The sequence below is a fragment of the Stigmatopora nigra genome, chromosome 15 (assembly GCF_051989575.1).
Source record: "Stigmatopora nigra isolate UIUO_SnigA chromosome 15, RoL_Snig_1.1, whole genome shotgun sequence".
NCBI classification, from domain to species: domain Eukaryota; kingdom Metazoa; phylum Chordata; class Actinopteri; order Syngnathiformes; family Syngnathidae; genus Stigmatopora; species Stigmatopora nigra.
Window position 1 is genome coordinate 2,034,837 of NC_135522.1, and position 23,165 is coordinate 2,058,001.

The following is a 23,165-nucleotide window of genomic DNA, read 5'->3' on the forward strand; positions in this document are numbered from 1 at the left end:
TCAGGTAAGTCAATATATTGCTTTTTGAGATGAATGTTGCTTGAGAAAGTTGTGTTGTTGTTGTTTGAGTCAAGATGACCAATCACTGTTAAATTAACTAAGGGTATTGTAGCCCAAACAAATAGTTTTGATAGATGGATGAATATTTGAACTTTATGACTTTTGACTAGTGTACTGGTGGAAAACTCGTTTCAGGTGAGTCGAAACTAGACGTAACTGTATTTTTTTCTCTCTAACCACCGACCTCCACAATATTGTTTTGTCTAGGGCTATAGTTATCTGAAAAACGTATGTTAACAAAAGAGCTATTTAGCCTGTTATTCTTTATTTTACTATGGTTACTTTAATGTACTTTTGTTCGTATTTTCTGCCCCCCTGAAAATACTCCAGTGCGACTTAAAAATGAATATATTTCCCTATTCATTGTGTATTCATTGCCAAATGTGACTTATACTCCAGTACATGTGTATATACACATATACACATAAACACACATATATACACGTATACACACATATACACTCATATATACATATATATATTCATATATTCACATATATACACATGTATACACATGTATACACATATATACACATATATACACATATATACACATATATACACATATATACACATATATACACATATACAGATACTCTTTCCTATTCATTGTGTATTCTTTGGCTAGTGCGACTTATACTCCAGTGCGACCTATAGACGAAAAAATACGGTAATATAGTAGAATCTGTATGGCATGTAGTGACAAACTGTTATACCTTCGGTTTTTGCATTCGATGCCGTATAACTTGGCGTATGCGTTCAGCAGCTCTTGACTCGTACTTTGCTAGATCAGCCATGGGATTCCCATGGCGACAGCGCTTCAGCATTCAAACACGTTTGGGCAAAAACCTCGCACAATACGCCGCTTGAATCCAGCCAACTGGCAAGCATCTCCTTGCAAGGTCACCCCAGCCAAACGTGCACTTTTCCGTCTTCCCAATACCCGCCAAATGTTTGGATCTTACCCACGCCGTCTCGAATCCGTCTCTACGTCGCCAACGCCATTAAAAATTCAAGGACAAATTGCTCTTCTTACACACGACGGATGCCTCTTTTCATAAAATATGCATAGCTAACCTTTAGAACTTGACGTACAAGGCGGGATTTACAATGTACGGTTCATGGGGGGGCAGCGCACTTCTAATACGTTGACGGGACTTTGCCGTCGCCGCGGGGAGAAGCTGCGGAGTTTGTTTTTTTTCCCCCTGCCATGCGGCCCGTTACGTAATGCCGACAGCGGGCAGCTGCAAGGGCGACTCCAGTCTGACTCCGGGACGCCGATTGCTAGCACGCCGACAAACTACTAATTAAGTCGTGACAGCCTTGCCCTCGGAATATCCCAAAAAGCATCCCTTGTATTTTTTTTGTTAGTTTCCTCTCCTGAATGAGGCTAGAATTCCCATAGTTGAGATAGAAGAAGTGATACAATCTAGGTTTCACTCCATTAGGAAGGATGGATCAATAGAGATCTCACGGTTATCGTCTTTCCCCCCCCTCATCTGAGGTCGTATCTTCTAGGCCGGCCCCCTTTTTTTGCGGGAGTAGATCGACTCATACGTTGCACTTATGACCTCATTTAATGGGGCTGGACTCAGTTTTTGCACAGTCAGCATTTCAAGATCGGATGCTTTGGGAAGGGGAATGACGGGATGAATTGGATAGGATGGGTCGCCCAGTATGTAAGACCTTGCGGTAGTGTAGTATGTTTTTATTGGCACTGTCTCCTGATTGGTCCATGGAATGCTTGCTTTCCTGTTCTGGACACTGTCATATTTTTGCTATGTTTATCTTTGTTCAATTTGAGACGTCTGTGAGACGATGGCGCCTCCCTGCCCACGCACTTTGTACTGCTTTGGATCTGGTATAGTACAATACAAAGTAATACGATACAAAATCGTCTTTCTTGGTATGTTTTTTCAGGAATGACTGGCTTTAGAGCCACATGCCGTTTGTTTCCAAAGCTAGTAACTCAATACTTTGACAGTATAACGCTTGAATCCAGTTCTAACGGCGATTACCCATCGGATAATCATATCCAAGGATGATGCTGATGAGAATTGGAAAAGCGTTGCGGATCCACGCGTCACTGCGTCTAACACCGATTGGCTCCCCATGTGCGGAAGCAGCTCTTTACCTGAATTTCAATTTTATCTAATGGACCCTGCACACAGATACACCAACAATATTCTCATATTGAGCTCTAGAAAATGACCGGGCCGAAATTTTGTACTGGTGTTTGTAGCCCAAACACACTGCAAATATTACCGACCAGGTAGCTTATCAAAAGGTCAAACTCAGAGCTCACAGGGTCAATATATACATATTCACATCTATACATATACATATATACAAATATACAAATACATATATACATATACATATATACAAATATACAAATACTTATATACATATATACAAATACATATACATATATACATAAATACATATACATAGATACATATATATACATATATACATAAATACATATACATAGATACATATATATACATATATACATAAATACATATACATAGATACATATATATACATATACATATATATATATATACATATATATAGATACATATATATATACATATATATACATATATACATATGTACATGTGTACATGTATACATGTATACATGTATACATGTATACATGTATACATGTATACATATATACACATATACATATATACATATACACATATATACATGTATACATTATACACATGTATACATTATACACATGTATACATTATACACATGTATACATTATACACATGTATGCATTATACACAAACACATATATACACATATATACACATATATACACATTATACACATTCTACACATTCTACACATTATACACATTCTACACATTCTACACATTATACACATATACACATATACACATATACACATATACACATATACACATATACACATATACACATTATACACATTATACACATTATACACATTATACACATTATACACATTATACACAATATACACATTATACACATTATACACATTATACACATACACATTATACACATTATACACATTATACACATTATACACATTATTCACATTATACACATATACACATTATACACATATACACATTATACACATTATACACATATACACATATACACATATACACATTATACACATTATACACATATACACATTATACACATATACACATTATACACATTATACACATTATACCCATTATACACATTATATACATATTTTGATAGTTAATTATTGCATTTTTTTTTTTACTGTGTACCGATTGAACACCTCCAGCATACTTGATTACTGCTCCCTTAATTGTGCCGGCACCTCAGCTGAGGATCACTGATTCACTGAAGCGACTAACAATTAAATGGTTAGATTGCGGCTATTTAGCGAGCTGGCGAGCTATTTTTTAACTTGACCTTCATCCCAAATTGCCAAGACAAACCACCATTAAGTCGTCCACCACCACGGTGGCGGTGGCGTCCCGCTGGAGACACTTAGTTAACGTCATGGGATTGGCAAAGCCAGGCAGGCACCTTAATCCTTCCTCTATTTTTATTCCCTTCAAGTTTACAAGACTTGACATAGCATGAATGACTTGCGTGTCCGTCCAATGGTTGCCGGGATGCGCTGAGCTTTGATTGGACACGAGCAATCTGCCGTGATCATCGTAGGAGATGATGAGCACTTTGCTTTGATTACAAGATGACTTTGGAATAGCCTTGACCGTCCCGCCACGGTATTTTTGGCCACTGACGGGAGGGACATTGTAAGTGTTCACATTTATCCACCAGTCCAACAAGGTTCTGATAAATGAGGACAACAGACTGTGGTTCCACCTGGCTTCTCTGCGGCGGCTTTTTTTGTTTTTTTACTGCTCTCTAAACATACGGCGTTCTCTTTTATTCTTTTTAATTTTTTTAATAGTGCTGTGAGCGACTGTGAAGAAATGTAACTACTTTTTAAAGACAAGGACCTGTGACCAGGGAGGAAATACCTTACATGAATTTAACTATAAATGCAGTAGAATAAGAATCATGTTATTGACAAAGGTTGCCAGATGTCAAAAATCATAAAAAATAAAGATTAATATTCAACAATTGTTGAATGCTTTTAGATTAAATTAAATAACTTTATTCATCCTGTATTTGGGAAATTTCACTTTCACAGTGGAAAGAGGTGAGAATACAGACACAGAAAAATACATTTTAGACATAAATTGGTAATAAATAAGTTAATAATAATAATAATAATAATAAGTGTGTTGCTGAAATGTGTGTACATATATATACATATATATACATACATATAGATATATACATACTTATAGATATATACATACATATACATATATACATACATATACATTTATACATACAAATACATATATACATACATACATATACATATACACATACATATACATATATACTTACACATACATATATAGATACATATCCATATACACATACATATACATATATACATACATATACATATATACATACATATACATATATACATACATATATACATACATATATACATACATATATACATACACATACATATACATATATACATATATATATACAAATATACTAATATACATATACATACATATACAAATATACACATATACACATACACATATACACATACACATATACACATATACACATATACACATATACACATATACACATATACACATATACACATACATACATATACATACATATACAAATATACATAAACATACACATACATATACATACATATACACATATACATGCATATACAAATACACATACACATATACACGTATATTGGCAAAAGATATTGTGGAAAAACAATAAATCCGCACCCCGACCTGGTTCCCCTGGCTAATTCACTGCATTGAGATTGGATCAAAGGAAGAAAAAAACAAATCTGGTATTCTCACACTGGCACAATGCGTAACACTTGAGCTTCACAAGGTATCGTTGAATTATTCACTATTCATTTCTATAAACACGCCATCCCTATATTCTCCTCCTCCTCCTCCTCCTTGGCCTTCTCGGCCTTCTCGAAGATCAAAACGGATGAACTCGGACAGGTCGCGTCTGCGCCTGGTCACTTTGGCGGTGGCGGCGGCGAATGTCAACGCCAAGGAAATTGGAGACGACGAGGGGGGGATGTGAAGGTGGGCGCGTTAAAATGCCATCCTTTAATGTGATGAGAATTTTTAGGAAGGAAGGAAGCCGTGGGATTGGTCTGTTTGCGCTCCGTAAACAAAGGGCTAAACATCCCCTTTACTCTGGAGGCATTTTGTCAGTTTTAACATGACACAAAGTCACTTATTTTTTTCCTCAGTAACACTCATAACCTTTTTGAATGACTCTTGAAAAGTAGCCTCGAGCAAATGCGTGTGATGAAGCAATTTTGTGGTATTAGTAGGATTTTTTTGGGGGGTCTAAAAAGTCCAATAATTCAAATACAAGGAACGTAATTGTATTAGAATATGCTGAGTGATTCTATTCCGGAATAGCTCGATATTATGGAATGATAACGTTTCTGAAAGAACACGCTATTTATGCATTTTTTTTTAAATAGTCATGCTCATACTTGTCAATTTTATAGGGTGTCAAAGTGGCGGCTCGGGGGCCAAATCTGGCCCGCCGCATCATTCTGTGCGGTCCGGGAAAGTAAATGATGAGTGCCGACTTTCTGTTTTAGGATTAAATTAAAATGAAGAGTATAGATGTATATTAAATTTCCTGATTTCCACCTTTTAAATCAATAATTGTCATTATTTCAATCAATTTTTTCATGTTTTTAGTTCAAAAATCATTTTGTAAAATCTAAAAATAAATAAAAAAAGCTAAAATAAACATTGTTTTAGATCTATAAAAAAATGAATATTCAGGGTTTATAATCCAGTTCTTTTAATCCATTAAAAAAATATTAATTATCTAAAATAGTATAATCAAGTTGACGTTGGCCGGCCCACAAACACCCTTGATTTATGAATTTTTCCTGTATTTTATACATTTTTTTGAGCCAAGGCAACTCAGAAAAACCTAATTAGGAGCTAAGTTATTTCTTTTTAAGCCTTTTCTGGATGAAAGTGTGTCCAAAATATGACCCCTCTATCGTTTTTAAAGTCGCAATATGTACCGTACTTTATTACAAATTGAAGTATTCTTCAAATGGTGTTCAAAACCCAGGATCAAAAGTACAAACCCATTCATGTCCAACCTGAAATTGATGTTTCAATCATGTGTGAGAACAATTCACTCGCGTCGACCACGCGAACGCTAATCCCGGAATTTCTACCCTTCGTAGCGGGTAACTTGCGCCAACATGCCATTTAAACATTCCTTTCCATCATACTTTTTCCGTGGTATTCTTTTTTTGTTGTTGTTTTTCATGTAGTACTTCAATATGCCGTATTCACAACAAGTATTCTCTTATCCGTACATGTGCCGCAGAAAGGCGAGAATATATTAAATATGTGTTTCGGATTTGGCGGATTAGGAGTTGGTGGGAGGAGGGTTGAGGGTGTCGGGCGGGGGTGACGTATTCCGGCTTTTTCTGACTAAGACTAAGGGAAATCTGTTTTTATTTGCCAGAAAGTGGACTATCTTGTTTGGGGGTATGGAACAGGTGTTTCTACAGGGTGTCTCAAAAAAGGTACCGTATTTTCACAACTATAAGGCGCACCGCATTATAAGGCGCACCCTCGATGGATGACATTTTTTCCATATATAAGGCGCACTGTCTATTTTGGAGAAAATTTAAGACTTTTAAGTGCGCCTTATAGTGGTGAAAATCGGGTAATTGCTATTGACTTCCAGGTATGAAGCACTCACTACTTCACAGTCACCTCTAGAGCCAGCCATTGTTAATGTTTTGGATTTTTTTTGTATAAAATCTTGCAGTGGGGGAGGAGCTATATGATGGCGATATAGGACTCAGTAGGGTTGTTGTTTGACTATGAAGTGGCTTAGTTGCTAATCGTAAATGTCAGTCTGTTAATAGTATTTAGTTTTTTTTAGCTAGCTCTACATTGTCTTCTGTGTCTTATGTCTGTTTTGCGACTACAACCACAAAATTTCTAAAATACGGGATAAAAAGTCCATGAAGTGGTTTAGTTCCTAATCATAAATCTCAATCAATTAACAGTATTTTGTTTTTTAGCTAGCTCTACATTGTCTTCTGTGTCTTATGCCTGTTTTGCTACTACAACCAATACATTTCCCAAATACCGAATGAAATAAAGTTGTAATCTAGCATATTTTTTAAGACTCAAAAGGTTTAAACAGTATATATCAGGACAAATTGAGATTCCAACATATATTTTCTCCAGAAAACTGAAAAAATGAATGAGAATGAACACACAACGGGAAATATTGTAGCGCCGACGGCCATAATAAAGACAAAAGCAGTCACGGGGAATTGTGAGGAAGTGAGAATAATGAAGGAAGGACGCAAAGAAGGTAGAAACTGACTGAGTGAGGCTTGTATTTTAGAATTTTCTATGTACTTGCGTGTCACGTTGTCCTAACATGACCTGTACTTGTGCCATGTTGTAGTCTACCAGGTAGGACAGTCAGTATTTAGTTCCGCTCAATAACTTGTTTTCCTGATAATTGCCTACCGTTCGTTAAGCATGACACTATCATGTTGGGAATCATTGATTGACGGTGTAGCGTCTGGTTGTTGAAGGACGCTGGACACAGCTGCTCAAATTATCGCTACCACCGCTAATGACTCAAGTGTTACACAACAAGCTGCAATCATGGTTTTTATGAAAAACGTATTGTAGCACCGCAATCTTCCTCATTGGACCAAAAAAAAACGGATTTAAGAAATTACTGCTGTTAGAAAACATTTGTGCGAGATCCGTGCATTTTGTAGTGACCTCAAAATGATAGTTTTATGTACCGTGAGCATCTGTAAACTTCCCGTTGTAGTTGCCATTGTGTGTACACGTATGTACAACATGCTAACTCGATAATATACGGGTAACTAGGCCACATCCCATTTATTTTTCGCCCGGTGGCTAATTCAATAGGCGCTATGGCATTTGAACCTAATCCCGCTAGTGCGCTAATAGCGTACCTGTCAATCTCTACAGACGGCAGATCATGTACTGCAGAGGAAAATGAACTGACGGAAACAAACATTATTTTTCACAATGCTAACAAAAGAGGGGCGGATTTGAGAACTGAAAACATGTCCCTAGAGTGATAATCCCTTTTCTATTTTTGTAAATAAATAGTCAGTACTATAACACAATATAACCTCAACATTGGGGTACTATGACCCTTCAGAAAAACATTATTTGAACACAAACAATAGACCAAAAAGACCAGCTAATACCTCTCAAACCCAAATACTCCCCTTATTAATGATTGCAATTCCACTTATTAACGATTAAAATACCCGTACAAATACAATATATATATTTTCTCACATAGGGTGTACTAAAATTTTCTATAAAATGGACGGTTTTCCCAAAAAATATGCACTAAATTCAAGATGTATGACGCTAACAGCTTGACTTTCTGGGTACATTGCTTGCTGACACGCTATATGTATATAGTGAAAAGGAGAATTAGCATGTTAGCAGTCGATAATGAAGTTTTTGTGTGCTATTAGTGACTGATATGATCTGGATTAGAGTGGAAATGGGTTAAACCAGATCAGGTTGACCAAAAAAATAGTACTTGGGGAAAAAAATACCGTACAAATGTAGTAGTAGTAGCGACTACTATGGAGGGGAGGCCCGGTAGTCTGGTGGACTCTGGCAATCCCCGACTTTTGTCAGTCTAGAAATCAATGTGGTGCAGTGATGGAGGGGAGGGTGGACATAGCAAGTGGACTGGAAGATGCGTTTGACTGATAGCTGCCTGTCGTTTCCTACATCACTTACGCAGTGTTGACGCGGGGAAATTGGATACTTTCTCGTCTCTGCTCGCTGGACGCGGCGCCGGATAAATGGCCAACGTTCCAAGAGCAGGAGAAATTTGCGGCATATGTGAACGCTTTGGTGACTAAGGCTCAATTCAGTGGGTTGAGATTGGAATTGTCCAATCAAAATAGTTGTTTTTGTTCCTTAAAACAAGCCTCTAATATATATTTTTGCTTTCTTTTGTAAATATATCAAGTGTTTCGTACTACATTGATATTTTTGAGTTTCAGTTTTAAGGCTAGTGAACCGTTTTAGTGATTTAAGGTCGAATATTTCTATCGCGATCTGGATTTAAAGTCACATTTTTTAGAGTTTTTACATATTTATCAATTATAGAATCATGTCAGAGTATTTCAAAAATATTATTAAGCTTTACACAGATTCATTGTAATTTTAGAATGTTTAATAAAAACTATTTAGGTAATGTTTGAAACCGATATAGTCCTACAAGGTTAAACTGGGGTTGTTTTTAACATGTGACGAAACGCAATACGAAATTTAAACACCCCATTTTTGGTCTCCAACCAAATATTTTAAAAATTCATAATTATATAATTTAACCAGGAAGAACAGAGTGTAAACAAAGAAAAAACCTACGTAAGCATTCTCCACACGGACCATGTAAACAAAGGCGGACGAACGAACGAACGAACGAACGGCGAGGCACACACCTGTTTGGCGCACACACGCTTAAACACATACACGGACGGCGGCCGTGTGCTCAGCCGCCGCATCTGCAAAGCCGGAGGGGGGATCTGCCAAACGCGGCGCGGCGTGAGGCAAGAGTGAATACACAGTACTGTAGTGTGAATACTAATCATTAGCGCATGAGACGGCCTTGAGTGACGTTTGTTGTTGGCCCCGGCCGGCCGGCCGGCTTGCCTAGCTGCCGGCCTTGGGCCGCTTTTGAGTGTTTGTCACCAAATGTTCCTCGCTATTTATACACAAGGTCAGCGGGCAGAGTTCATGTTGTCAACAATGGCAGAGTACAATGGAATATTATGCTTAAAAGTCAGTGGTGTGTGTGGGTGGGTGGTGGTGGTGGTCTGGGTGAATTGAATTGTGGGTTTTTACAATGGTAAGAAAGATGGGGATATTGTGGGTTAGTGGTGGGTTAAAGGCAGATTTTTTTGGGGGGGAGTAGTGATATTTAAAGGGAAAGGTGTAGTACAGTAATCCCTCGAATATCGCAGTTTCACGACATTGCATTTTTTATTCTGGGGATTTTTTTGGGAGTTAATTACATTTTTTGTAAGTTCATAAAAATATGAAAATTTAAGATGAGACTTGCAAGATGAGCTAACCACTAAAGCCAATAAATAGATACATTAAAATAAATAAATATATTTAAAATTAATAGATAAATTAAATAAATAAATAAATACATTAAAAATAAATAGATAAATCAAATAAATAAATAGATTGAAAATAAATCGATTAATTAAAATAAATAAATACATTTAAAATAAATAAATACATGTAAAATAAATAAATACATTTAAATAAATTCATTGATTTTAAAAAATTCAATATGTACATATTTATTTTAAATAGGGTTTTTTGTTTATCTCGGCCATGTCTGGTCTACATTAACCGCGATAATCGAGGGATTACTGTAGTCGTATTTTGGAATTGTATAGGTCAACATTATATATCTACAACAACAGGAATGTTCTTAACTCTCTGAAAGTAGTACTTTTTCTGTATTTGTGTGTTGTTACAATAGTGCTGCTGTTATTTATGCTACCTAGCTAGTTGTGTCGACTAGTTAACGGTACATTAGCACTTGCCAACATCTCAATTACAAACGCTATTTATATTATGAACATTGTCTGCAGTTTAGTTTCAATTTCATTTACTTTGTCTTGTTTCCGGATCTTGCCTTAACAGATTAGTTTTTTCATTTAAATGCGTTATTGGGAACAGAAATGAAGACTTTAAGTCCATTTTTTATACGACTTTACCTATAAAAAGACTGTATCTCTTACCATATTCTATTAATAATTAGCACCAAAACCCTCTTCATGTTGTCTCCTTTGTATTCAACACTAGGATATTTTTGTCCACGTTACCAAAAGATGTGTCACGATTGAACGTGAAATCTTTTGAATCCACAAAAGAATCAGATGAAGTAAAACTGTGAAAATGTTTGTTTAATACGCGCTCTGTGCTTTAAAATGACTTAAAAACGCAAAAACCAGGCCAGTCACGACAGCTGTACGTCGTCCCTGAAGGACAAATCGCCTTGGGAAAATGCGTTAAAAAACGAGGGTCGAATAGGGGCGGCAATTTCCTGGGTAAAACTGACTCAGCATTTTCAAAAAGGGGAAACGAGCGGCCAAATCTAAAAAAAAAAAAAAAAAATGTAGTGCAGACCTCACACAGACAAAGACCAGATCATTATTTACAAAAGTAGAAAAATGAGATGACAGTTTTTTCACAATGCTAACAAAAGAGGGTCAGACTTAAGTACTGAAAACAAGTCCCTAGAGTGATAATCCCTTTTCTATTTTTGTAAATAAATGGTCACTACTCTATTAAATTTAATCACAACATAACCTGCATAACCTGCAAAATGACATAGAACTAATAATTAACCCACTTTTTTCCTTTGTATTAGTCACTAATACTAATAATTAGTGCAAAGAATGAGTAAATTATCCAAATGTTTAATAACAGAATTTTCCTTTTACATTATGAACAATATATTATGAACAAAAGACTAACATAAGAAGATAAATAAATGTCAATTCATGTTGTCTGCACGTACTAAAACACTGCGCCCCTAGCGGATAATACAAGAACTACAAATTTTAAAGAAAATTCTTTTTTTTTTTAATACAATGCAGCTTTCTTCCCCGGGCCGTACCAAACCACCAGACAGGCCGGATCCGGCCCGCGGGCCGTATGTTTGACACCCCTGCTTTAGATAAACAATATTTGAAGACAAATAATAGACTAAAAAGAGCAGCTAATACTTTAGCTAAAGTGAGCTAATTGTTCCTCTTATTAATGATTGTATTTCTCCTTTTTTAAAAAATCCATACAATACATTATTTAGGTAAAAGTCTTAAAATTTTCTTGGCCAATCAGTATGCACTAATTAGTATTACTATTTGATATATGATGGGGGGAAAATGTAATGTAATTTTTCAAGTTGATTGTGTTTTTTTGGTCCAATAACGTGATGAAAATGTGGTACCTTTTCAACACCCACGCTCCAATCCATCCCATCATCCCTCTTAACATTTTCACTCCATTCGCGCAGAACTAAAGCGGCGATGAGTCACTTTGCGGCGGCGGTGGCGGCGGCGTTCTCGCCACCGCTGTCCTTCAGACCACCTCTGTCCACGCGCACAACTCGGGACCGATTGCTTGCTCAACTCGCCATTTTATCCAGATGGGATTAAACATCCATAACTTTATTATTAATCTGGATGGAGCTTTTGTTCTTTCTCAGTTAGTTAGATTGGTTTAAAGATGGAATGAATGTAATATAGAAAAAAAATTGAATGTTTCATTAGTTAGATCAGACTTGATAATAGATTAGATTATAGAGTATATTATAGATTATATCATAGATTGGATTATAGATTTGGTGATATTATAGATTATAATATGAATTAGGGTTATACTATAGATTATAATATAGATTTGATTAGATTTGATCATAGATTTGATTATAGATTATATTATAGATTATAATATAAATTAAATTATACTATAGATTATAATATAGATTTGATTAGATTTGTACATAGATTTGATTATAGATTATATTATAGATTATAATATACATTAAATTATACTATAGATTATAATATAGATTTGATTAGATGTGATCATAGATTTGATTATAGATCATATTGTAGATTAGATTATAGATTTGATAATGGATTTGAATATAGATTATATTATAGATTTAATTATAGATTAGATTATGTTATAGATCATATTATAGATTATATTATGAATTCGATTATATTATAAATTAGATAATGTTATAGATTAGATTACAGATTAGATTATGTTATAGATTAGATTATAGATTATATCATATGGATTATATTATATATTAGATAATAAATTATGAGATTATAGATTAAATTATATATATATATTTTTCAAAAATAAATGCTGTTTGCTTAGAGCAAGGATGTCAAACATGCGGCCCCCGGGCCTGAAGTGGCCCGCAAGTTAGTACCGACCGGTTTGGACCACACAGTTGTTCTGCCTGATGGGATTTTGTAGATCATTCATATTATACATACAGAAGTATTCAAAATTCCACAAAGTCTGTAAAAACCGACAAACCAATAAGAACCATCCCAAGAGTCCTTCAAAATCATTTCATAATAATCCAAAATTGACCATAAATGACCTTAAACTAACAAAGAAATCACACAAAACAAATTCATTGGCTTCTATTGTGCATACCTCACATCTACAAACTGATTTTGACACTCTGGTTTTAGCGCGTTATCTCTGTAATCTCAACATGTTCAGACTTTGCCTCAGGTGGGGTGATTTATTCAAATGCATCTCAACCTGCAGAATAAATTAACCCGCTTCCTACAAACAGAAATGTAGAACCCACACATCCTTAGGCACTTTATATAGTGAATGTAAAGCAGTAGGAAGGTCTGAAAACAAAGATTAGATAGAAAAATCTGGGATTTCCCCCAAAAACTGAGACTTCCTGCTATTTTGGTGACATTGTAGTCATGGAAGGACAGGAAACGTGACCAAAGTCAGATGTTTGTTGACTATGATTCATCGTTTCTAACAAAATCCCTCGGGGAAGTAAATAAAGTATAGCATTCCAACGTCGTACTGTCTGTCATTCGTCATAAATCCCGTGCAGACGTTTACATTGGAAACTGTCATTGGCAAAGAAAGAAGACTGCCGGAAAAATGCAATCTTGACTTTAATGACCGAGAAGGAATGTGAAGGTGATTCAGCAAACGCTTAAAGGCCGTTATATTCTATTGAAGGGACAATTACTTAACAGATTGATTGGAAGTGGAAATTGTCGCGTGGCTGATTGGGGGGAATGTAAGGATGGAATGTTCTGGAATGAAATGCAAAGATTTAGCTTTTAAAAGTAATACTTTCAAGACGTATAACTATCTTCTTAGCATTGTAGTTTCTGTAAAACTACATGCATATTGTATTATGAAGCTAACAATATTTACACATATACACATATACATGTATATATAGACACGTATACCTATACACATATACACGTATACACATACACGTATACACATATACACATATACACATACACACATATACACATACACACACATATATATATATATATATATATATATATATATATATATATATATATATATATATATATATATATATATATATATATATATATATATATATACACATACTACATATATATACACAACAATATATGCATATATAGGCACATGTATACATATACATACACACATACATATACATACACATTCATATATACACATACATATACACACATACACACATATACACATATACACATATACACATATACACATATACACATATACACATATACACATATACACATATACACATACGCATATACACATACACACATACACACACATACACACACATATATAGAAATATACATATACACATATATACAAATGCTACATATATATACATATACATATACTTATATATACACATATACATATATATATACATATATACACATATATACATATACACATACATATATATACATATATACACATATATACATATACATATATACTTATATATACACATATACATATATATACATATATATACACAAACTACATATATATACACATATATATATATCTATACACATATATATACACATACATACATATACACATCTATACATATATATATACAGACATATATATACACATATATATCATTTGTTGACAGATCAGAATGAGATAATAAAGTAAACACCAACACCAAAAAGATCTGTTTTGAAAGTGAGTCAGCATATTTCATAACCTTCTGATACAACATGTGTTCCGGACCATTTTACAAACAGCCCGAGATGTTTGCACAGTGACTTTAGCATACGCTTTCATTACCACTATTTATTGTTTGTGGCTGAGCTCTTTTACATTCTGCGCCTGCGATTTTTTTCCTCTCTGCATGACTAAACTTCAAATTCCCAACTGGCTAACCTCCGAGTGGCGTCCGCCTAAATTTACGCCATCCCATAATGTCTTTTTACATGTCCCTTTGGTCGAATAATTAGTTGCAAAATGCCTGATGAGTTCTGTGCTTCCTCCTTTTGAACCTCCACATCTGTACCCTTATCATTTAATGAGCTTATTGGCGACACACACACATTGGCTGCCACGTATTTTCATGTCCGTCCACCACCGCTCGCTATCTCCTCCCCGTTATCGCCCGCCACCTTACGCCAATCAAGTTGAAAGCGCTAAAGAAAAGGTCACCGCCGATGAATTTCAATTAGCAACGCCATCAAATGACAGCCCTTCATAATCCTAGTCCAGGTGTATCATGTTTTGATTGACAGCTCTACTCGTAAACAAGTAAACGGAGCTAATATGGAAGCCGCTAGGGGCTAAGGCTAAATCAATACATTATTTTTTTTGCTTTGAGTCCACATGTTGAGCGTCTGGCAGCAAAATATTGGCGTGTTAATGACAATCTTTAAAGGATTATCAAGCTGACGGCTGATGTTTTTTTCTCGTTGGACATTAATCCGATTAGAGTTTGTGCGAGTTAAGATCGTGTCACGGGTCAGTGGCTAATTAGCGACCGGGAATTAAGATGGTGGACGCACGAATGCTTTAAAATCGGCTCGTAACCGAATTAAGTTGCAGGCTTTTCCATCTTTTACCGCTAGCAAAGCTACGTTACCCTATGTTACCCTACGTTACCCTACTTTTTAGCCATTTGCACCCTATGTTACCCTTACTCGTTAGCCATTTGAATCCTATGTTACCCTACTTGTTAACTGCCGAAAAAGAGCTCTCGTCAATCATGTTCCCCCCAAAATGTGCAAGACAATAGTAGATATCAGACAAGACAGACATCTTTTCATCGGAATAAATTTGCATATTATCTTGTCATGTAAGCCTTTGTCTTATTTGATTCATGTCAGCAACAGAATTTGAAAATGCCCTTTATTGTCATTTCGAAATGTTGTTTTTTGCCCTTTTACTTGGATTTTTTTGGGTGCAGATCAGGATAAAACAGATTGGATCTGATTTAGTAGTTCGGTTAGAACTTTATTTCATCCGGTATTTGGGAAATTTCTTGGTTTTGTAGTAGCAAGACATACATAAGACACAGAATACATTGTAGAACTAGTTAAGAAACTGAAGAAGAAACTAGTAGAAGTCAGAAGACACAGAAGACATTGTAGAACTAGTTAAGAAACTGAAGAAGAAACTAGTAGAAGTCACAAGACACAGAAGACATTGTAGAACTAGTTAAGAAACTGAAGAAGAAACTAGTACAGGTCACAAGACACAGAAGACATTGTAGAACTAGTTAAGAAACTACAGAAGAAACTAGTAGAAGTCACAAGACACAGAAGACATTGTAGATCTAGTTAAGAAACTGAAAAAAACTAGTAAAAGTAACTTAAAGCTTTAAATCAAACCACTAGAAAAACATCTGCAGTTTTATTTAGAAACAAATGATAGTAACAGTTTTGTAAACAGAGTATTTCTTGAAGTAGTACCAGCAGAGCTAGCAATATTATTTTTTTGACTAAATATCGCCCAAAAATATTTCGAAAAGTAAAAATCAGGTAGCAAGTAAAATAATTAATCAGCATCACCACAAAAGTATTCATCACAACTTCAGCCATTTTGAATCATATAAACGTACACCATGCTCCTCTGACTACTACAAATCCATATTTAATGCACTATATACGGAATATGTCTGCTCAGTATAGAAAAGAAGTGTCGTGGGAAGCGTGGGGGTAGTGGTGCTGGGGGTGGGGGTGCTTGAGAGCCGAAGAACAGATGGATGAAGACGACACAGCGGCCTCACACTGCCTGAGATCACTTTAGTGGAAAAGATTTATCATCTCTGCAACAGACGGTCCGTTTCAGGAGTATTGATTTTTTTTTCTTTCTTTCTGCGGCACTACATGTGGAACATACTGAATGTGCCATGTGATCCACGCAAAAAAATATTCTCCAGAGTTGAGACGGAATTGGAACGTTTTCCTTTTCAAATGACGGCTAGATAACCTGAGTCAGGCCCCGCCCCCTCGTGACCTGGCGACTCCCACGAGGTTACGTTTTCTTTGGGAGTGTACGCCGTGTTCCACATTCCGTATCGCTCAATTGCAAATAAATTCCCGGGCGAAAATACACCTTTTGGGATAATATATCTTGAAAAAATGATGATGATGATGTTCGGAAAACTTTTAGTTCGGCGTACTTTCATCTTCCTCTGGATGAAATATGTTTTTGGACATTTAATCATGGAATTGAATGGTTTTATTGGCATAATACAGATTTATAGCTTTAGTATAAAATGCACAAATGACAACAATAAACAAACAGGCTAATAAATCATAAATAACTTAGTAACAAATAATAAAAATGAGTAAATAAATAAATAGTTGACATAAATAGTCCTAATAAATAAGTAGGGAAGTGCATAAATGACAAAAAACAAATAAATAAGCAATAAATAAGCAATAAATAATAAAAAATGAATACATAAATAAATTAGTCAACATAAATAGTCTTAATAAATAAGTAGTTCACATAAATAGTCATAATAAAAACTAGGAAGTGCACAAATGACAACAACAAACAAATAAATAATCAATAACTGACTAACAAATAATAAAAAATGAGTAAATACATAAGTATTGGACATAAATAGTCACAACAAATAAGTAGGGAAGTGCATAAATGACCAACAAACAAATAGACAAATAAATAATCAATAAATAAGTAACAAATAATTAAAAAATAGTAAATAAATAAGTAATTGACATGTATAGTCATAACAAATAAGTAGTCCATATAAATAGTCATAAGAAATAAGTAGGGTGGTGCACAAATAACAAACAAACAAACATACAATTAGAAAGTACTAAATAAATGAGTAGCCAACATAATAAATAAGTAGTAATGTACATATATAAGTAGTCAACATTGAATAAGTGGTCATATTGATAACATCAGTAGGTACAAAGTGTCCAAAGTGGTAAACAATAAGTCTTAATTTGGTATTCTTTGGTGAAGTATAGTAGAAAAAAACAGTTCTTGAGTCTGTTTGTCTTGGCTGTTATGGGCCTACACCGCCTCCCATTCGTTCATTTTTGTGATTAGTCTATCAGAGACAATGCCCTTAAATGTATGCAACGCTTTGAGAAACTTTGCACATTTTTATCGTTGAATCTTAACGAGTTGCCTTCCTCGGCAGGAGCGCGGCTTAATGCTAATCGTGCTAATCTGGCAAAACATTCTGTCCAGACCAACAGTCAGCGCTTTGTAATCTTTCACTAATGGTACTTTTTTTTCTGCAAACATAAGCTTAGTGCATCCAATCACCAATGTTGACAATTCTTTGATCCGTGGGTGAAAACGCCGCTAATATTTGGCCCAGTTTGACGACGGTGGGGGGCGAAATAAATAAACAAATGATACCGTGTTCCATCGAGGTGGGGGCCCAAGGGGCAGGTCAGCCAGATGGCCAGTTTTCCTTGACCACAGGAACTCGCCTAGCTCGCTAGGTGACACGAATATTTACAGGAAAGGGTTCCTAATTAGGCCCTCCAGACGGTTTACTTTACGGTTTTTCGTGTTTAAGATAACAAAACTTCTTGGGATGGTTTAAATTCTGTTTCTGCCTTCATTTAGATTAAATAGGGGTCTTGGAACTGGTCTTTGTGTAATTGTTTGGTTGGATTAAAATCTTGCAGGCTTTATTTTGAAACTCTTAATCGAGATCAAGGGTGCCATTTTAGATATAATATTTAGATTTTTTTTAAATAAATGGATTAAAAGAACTGGATTAAAAGCCTTGAATATTCTGTTTTTTATAGATCTAAAACAATGATTATTTTAGAATTTTTTTATATTTTTTTCAGATTTTACAAAATGATTTTTGAACTAAAAAAATGATTAAAAAATGACAATTATTGATTTAAAAGGGAGAAAATCAGGAAATTTAATATACATCTATACTCTTCATTTTAATTTAATCCTAAAACAGAAAGTCGGTCATGATCTACTTTCTTGGGCCGCACAAAATGATCCTGCGGGCCCAATTTGGCCCCCGGGCCGCCACTTTGACACCGGTGATCCAGATCAATAGGCAATCAAAAACAGAAAAAGAGCACAACAACATTTTTGTGGTGGCTAGTCTCTGGAAACCCCAGCTAGGGTCTGCAAATCTTGTCCTAAAGGGGGACATTTCTAGGATTCTGTCCCCAATAGAATAGCCAGTCTCCAAATACCTTATTTAATGACACTGATCTTTAGACTAGAAGTGTCCTCATTACGTTCTTGATGCGTAATTGTACTTTGACATACTCAGCCTTGGCATTTTGGTAGTATCTGGGTCAGCTTCTGGCATAGTAAGGACCTCTATGTGTCTTTCCTTTCCTTCCTCAACATCTCCCTGTACTACTGTTCACTTGGTCTCTGAAGGACTCCCATTCTTTTCTGAGCACAACTAAAAATAGGAAGCATTGTTCTTCCTCCCACTGCCACCGATCCAAGACCTCTTGGACCTGAAGTTTGCTCTCCGTGGGCCACCTCGACCTTCACGTCAACTTCCCCTTCAATGTCCATTCTCTCAAATACACACTTAAGCGCTTACTTCATGTCCTACATTTGTGTGCACCCCTGGGAAGAAAGAAAATAACTGGCCTCAGCAGTAATTCAACCTACTTGTTTTCACGCTATGTTTCACTTCAGAGCACCTAAAGGTGTTTTCCGTACAGTTGAATTTGCATCTATACTATAATAGTATTTGCTTATTATATCACATTACAGTCACTACCCAAAGGTGAAGGTTAATATAAAAGTATATGTATATGTATATGTATATGTATATGTATATGTATATGTATATGTATATGTATATGTATATGTATATGTATATGTATATGTATATGTATATGTATATGTATATGTATATGTATATGTATATGTATATGTATATGTATATGTATATGTATAAGTATAAGTATAAGTATAAGTATAAGTATAAGTATAAGTATAAGTATAAGTATAAGTATAAGTATAAGTATAAGTATAAGTATAAGTATAAGTATAAGTATAAGTATAAGTATAAGTATAAGTATAAGTATAAGTATAAGTATAAGTATAAGTATAAGTATAAGTATAAGTATAAGTATAAGTATAAGTATAAGTATAAGTATAAGTATAAGTATAAGTATAAGTATATGTATATGTATATGTATATGGAATCAATATATTTGCGCAGTACTCAATCTATAATTAAAATGTGTTTATATATATTTTTTTAAATAGGGGTGACCCTACTGCGCAAATTTTTCAATATATGTATATTTATTTTCACATTTTATGAATTTTAAAAAATATTTTTGAATAATTAATAGCAAAAAAAAATTAAAATAGTGAATGCCCTATAACTATACAAGTATAATTTCCCGAATACGGGATGAATAAAGCTTAACCCAATCTCATGTTATGCTCAATGTGTATATACACTGTTAGCATCCGCTTCCAAACCTGTCAGTTGCTTAGCAAATGAGGCAGAATGATTACGCCAGTTAAAAAAAAAAACAACTAACGAGCCCCCTCGCTGATAGTTTTGCCTCCTCTGGCACTCCAACGCTTCCCGTCAGTCGCCTTGCCAGCCTCTTGACGAGACAGAAGGCGGCGGGCCAAGGATCAGGCTGCGGGTATTATTTTTAGCCTTGAGTGGGCTTTACCGACCTGCCATGGTATGTGTCAAAGACCACAACGCCATCATTGATCTAAACTCATCAACAGGGTCTTTAGATTTTCACCCAGCGTCCAACCCCCTAGTTACCGTAAACCCTCCTACGCAGGTAAGCAGTCTCCACTGAACTACCTACCAGCTCTAGCACCCCCCTCCACCTCTTCAATCTCTGTACTAGTTTGAATGGCTTCTTCTCTTTAGAGGTTTAAAAATACGCATCAAGTAGGCGTTCGGATACTGAATGCACTCCGCGTGGGATTTTTTTGTGTGGGTTTCGTGCGCGGAGGCCGGAGGTGGGGGGAGCGTGGCAACGTGGGAGGGGGGGGGGGGGTATAAACCGCAGTTTCAACATGGATATTATGTAACTTTCATATGTTTCCTGCTTGGAGAGGAAAATAAATGTATTTGTTGTATGGTTTTTGGTCGTCTTGGAGACTCGAGGGAGTAAAAAATGAGCGGTTGTGTAAAAAAAAAAAAAACAATCGGCAAGTCAACAGCCGTTCTGTTCGCTTGCTCATATAAAAACAAACACGGATCGTGATGAGACCAGATTTGTATCGTGAATGTTTGGAGATTGATTTAAGCACCTTTTTTTTTTAAATACACAGTGTAACACGCCGTCTGTCACGTTGGGTAATTGCGTTACTCAGATTGTCATTCTTTTGGGGAGTGGTAGGTGTTTGTTGTTTTGATAAATAGAAAGTCAGTGTATAACAGGATTTGATGGTAATTGTGGTTGGTTCATGTTTTGGGAGAATAAGGGAAGGAAATGTGGAGAAAGTATTGGTTTTGTGTAAAGGGGATTATTGACAGTGATTAGTAGTTAAAATTGTACAGTAATCCCTCGAATATCGCGGCTTCACGGCAGTGTTTTTTTTTTCTGGGGGAATTTTTTTTTTGGGTTAATTACATTTTTTTCATACAAATGTGAGAATATATGCTGAAATTTTCAGGCAAAAGCCACTCCCATGTTCTCTGCTTGCTACTAGAACCCAGTACTGAAGTAAAAATAATTAATTAATTAAAAATAATAATTTTAGTTCATAAAAATGTGAAAGTCCACACTGAAATTATTTTTTTTTTAAATTAATTAATTTATTTTTAAATAGGGGTGACCCTACTTTGCGATTTTACTCAGCACTGAAGTAAAAAAAATAATTTTAAAAACAATTCAAGTTTATAAAAATGTGAAAGTCTACACTAAAATTATTATTTTTTATGTATTTTATTTTTTTTTAACTAAGGGTGACCCTACTTTGCTGTTTTTCATTTATAGCGGCAATGTCTGATTGACATTAACCGCGATAATCGAGGGATTACTGTATTACTACTACAAGCTAGTACTACATGATAATTTCCCAACCCATGTTCATATAGCTTATAAATTAGCAATAGTTTTTCTATGACATAATAACAATCCCATTGACCTTCTAGAAAACATTTCTAAAATCCTGTCAGTGTTTATTTTGAAAAAAATACTTTATTTTCAATTAAATAGACTTTTTAGGGGTATTGTTGATACTATTTAGAACAAAATATTTAAAAAAAACAAGTATCAAAACAAATAGAGAATCCAAATGAGGTGGACTGCTGTTTATTTCCGCTGCATTGCAGATTGTAGTCGAAGGTTATACTCGCATGAACTCCAGCGTCGAACTCCGGCAGTTAAAAAAAAAGACTTTTAATGGAAAACTTGTGTTCCAGAAAGGTTATTTATCACAAGCTCACACTCCCATAATACCCCTGATGTTTCACCCTCACTCAAGCGCAATATACTACTACGTACGTAACGACATTTGGCTTCGTTTAGATAACATTTATACGTTGCTTGTAATCTGGTGGCAGCTTGTCATTTTATTTGATGACATTTTGCCGTTTGTCAGTTTCCTGTCGAGACTTGACTTCCTCAATCTGGCGCCGGCTGATATTTCAGGCTACATAAAATAGCGTAATGGTCAGTGACAAAGTGGAAGTGAGGATAACTATACGTAGACCAGGGTTGCATAACATATCCGCTAATGCTAACAACTACTTTCACAAATGTTAACCTACTTCTGGTAGGGTTTAGAACAGTCAAACTATGGCCTGCGGGCCAAATCCGGTCCGTTAGGCTTTTTAATTCGGCCC

General features: G+C 35.3%; 1 protein-coding gene across 1 annotated transcript in view; it reads left to right on the forward strand.

The window, feature by feature from the left end:
* The window catches only part of LOC144208595 (inactive phospholipase C-like protein 2), a 43,081-nt gene that overhangs the window by 1,018 nt on the left and 18,898 nt on the right, over positions 1-23,165 (forward strand). The window lies entirely within an intron of this gene.